Source organism: Gossypium arboreum, chromosome 3, assembly GCF_025698485.1.
Source record: "Gossypium arboreum isolate Shixiya-1 chromosome 3, ASM2569848v2, whole genome shotgun sequence".
NCBI lineage: Eukaryota > Viridiplantae > Streptophyta > Magnoliopsida > Malvales > Malvaceae > Gossypium > Gossypium arboreum.
Genome location: NC_069072.1, coordinates 90,205,286 through 90,208,120, shown reverse-complemented (window position 1 = coordinate 90,208,120; position 2,835 = coordinate 90,205,286). Strand labels below are relative to the sequence as shown.

Below are 2,835 nucleotides of genomic sequence, written 5' to 3'. Positions count from 1 at the left end.
CCGAGGGTTAAGTACATACCTGTTCAAAGTATTCATTTCACAACACTTACCAATACATCCCTTTCATCTTGAGTATTCCTCCATTTGAGTAGAACTTTACTTGTTGAACATATCGGAATATAATTCGGATACATGGAAAGTTTGCACATAAGTGCCACATATGTAGCCAAGTTACCATGTAACCCGCCCATAAGTGAACTTGGACTCAACTCAACGAGCTCGGGCGTTCGCATCCATAAGTGAACTCGGACTCAACTCAACGAGCTCGGATGCCTAGTTACATCTCTCAAACTCGGACTCAACTCAACGAGTTCGGATGCTCAACCATCCTAGTGACATGTCACTTGTATCCTAATCTATTCCTAAGGTTCAAACGGGCTTTTTCCCTCGATCTCACATTTGTCGTCTTCCATGGAATATCGGAACCGATACTCGGTAACAATTCATATTTATCAAGTAGTAAACATAATTTGCATATTACTCAACATTAACCACAAAGCATAATATTTCATGATAAAAAAATCAGCATATCATATAATTAACATCAATAACCTAAAATAACAATTATGCTACATTATTTACACATGAACTTACCTCGTATGCGAAAATGGCTACTTTTACCATTTCGTCCACAACTTGGTATTTTCCCCATTTTTGCCCGAATTTTAGTTTTCCTTGCTCTATCATTTAAAATATAGTCTAATTAGGACTCACATTATTTAAATTGACCCAAAATCATATTTTGGAAAAATTACAATTTTTCCCCTAAACTTTTGCATATTTACACTTTTGCCCCAAATCTCGTAAATTAAACTTCAGCCTATTTTCTTATGTTTTATGACATGCTGATCAGTTTTCCCTTCTATGGCAACATCAAATTCTCACTCTAACATGTACTTATGATTATTAGGTATTTTTATAGATTAAGCCCTTTTGCTAGTTTTCGCTTAAAACCGAGTAGCACAAGTTGTCTAACATAATTTAAAACCTCATATTCTATCATAAAACATAAAAATACACAAATTTCACCTATGGGTATTTTTCCAAATATAAACCCTAGGTTAAATTATTGCTAGCATAAGCTTAATCGAGCTACCGGGACTCCAAAAACGTAAAGAACTTGAAAAACGGGGCTAGAATGGACTTACAATCGAGCTTGGAAGCTTGAAAAACCCTAGCCATGGTTTCTCCTTGCTATATTCGGCCATGGGGTTGAAGATGAGCAAAATTGGCTTTTAATTTTGTATTTTAATTCATTTTACCCCTAAATGACCAAAATGCCCTTACTACTAAACTTTCCAAAAATTCCATCCGTGTCCAATTTTTGTCCATAGACTTAGAAATTGGTAAAATTGCTATTTAAGACCACTAATTAATATTTCAAAACAATTTCATACTAGAAACTTCTAGAATGCAAGTTTTACAAATTATTCAATTTAGTCCCTAATTTCAATTTAAGCACTTTATGCATAAAATTTCTTCACGAAATTTTCACACAATCATGCAATCATATCATAGACCTCAAAATAATCATAAAATAATTATTTCTATCTCGAATTTTGTGGTCACGAAACCACTATTCCGACTAGGCCCAAAATCAGGATATTACAACGATTAATTATAAATTTTTTAAAACCTATCACGAATATCACGTATCAAGTTTTTGGCATCGTGGCCGGGGAACTAGGATATTAGGAACACTCGATTTTTATTACATTAGCCATTCTACTTTATTTTCAATTTAAAATTTTATTTTCTTTTCTAATTTTTCTTTTATTCGTTCCTGGCAAGTTTTTATAGTGTATGACTAAAAGAAACCCGTCGAGACCATTACTGTTTGATAGTGAGATCGATCGCATAGTTCGCAAAAATCGAAGAGAAATAAGGCAAAGCTTAAGATACATAGAGGAAGAGCAAGAGGACGATAGTTCAACCACAACTGAGGAGATGGCTAAAAACCAAGAAAATCCGCTACCTCCTGCAATTGCTACTAATCAGAATCCTGCTCCACATACTATGTATGATTATGCTAAACCTTCTTTAATAGGAACTGAATCGAGCATAGTTAGGCCTGCTGTTGCTGCAAATAATTTTGAACTGAAACCTAACACCATTCAAATGATCCAACAGTTTGTTCAGTTTGATGGTTTGCTGGACGAGGATCACAATGCTCACTTGGAAAATTTCTTAGAGTTTTGCGACACTTTTAAAATCAATGGCATTTCTGACGATGCCATTTGCCTTCAATTTTTTCCCTTTTCATTGAGGAAAAAGGCTAAACAATGGTTGAACTCATTACCACGAGGGTTAATCACTACTCAGGAACAAATGACCGAAAAGTTTTTATTAAAATATTTTCCACCAGCCAAAACAACCAAATTACGTAATGATATCTCCTCTTTTGTGCAGATGGATTTAGAAACACTCTACGATGCATGGGAGAGATACAAAGATCTGTTGAGAAGGTGCCCTCACTATGGGTTACCACTCTGGCTACAGGTTTAAACGTTTCAAAATGGCCTGAATCCTCCGACTCAACAAATGATCGACGTAGCCACTGGCGGAACTATGAATAATAAGACACCTGAGGATGCTTATGAATTTATAGAAGAGATATAACTGAATAATTATCAGTGGCAAGTCATGAGGACAAAGCCAACAAAAACAATTGGTGTTTTTAACATCGATTCGGTCACCATGCTCTCTAATCAAGTAGAACTTTTGAATAGAAATATTGACAGTTTTCTTGGTTCTTCATAGGTTCACCCAGTAATACAGTGCGAAGCAAGTGGAGGTGGATCAAGCAATTCAGAATACCCACCCTATGGCCACAAC

General features: G+C 35.4%; 1 non-coding gene across 1 annotated transcript; it reads right to left on the bottom strand.

The window, feature by feature from the left end:
• Nucleotides 1-2,376: 2,376 nt before the first annotated feature.
• LOC128290772 (small nucleolar RNA R71) lies at nt 2,377-2,483 on the bottom strand. Its single transcript, XR_008280559.1, has one exon. It is a non-coding gene; the product is annotated as a small nucleolar RNA R71 (small nucleolar RNA).
• Between the last annotated feature and the right edge of the window lie 352 nt (nt 2,484-2,835).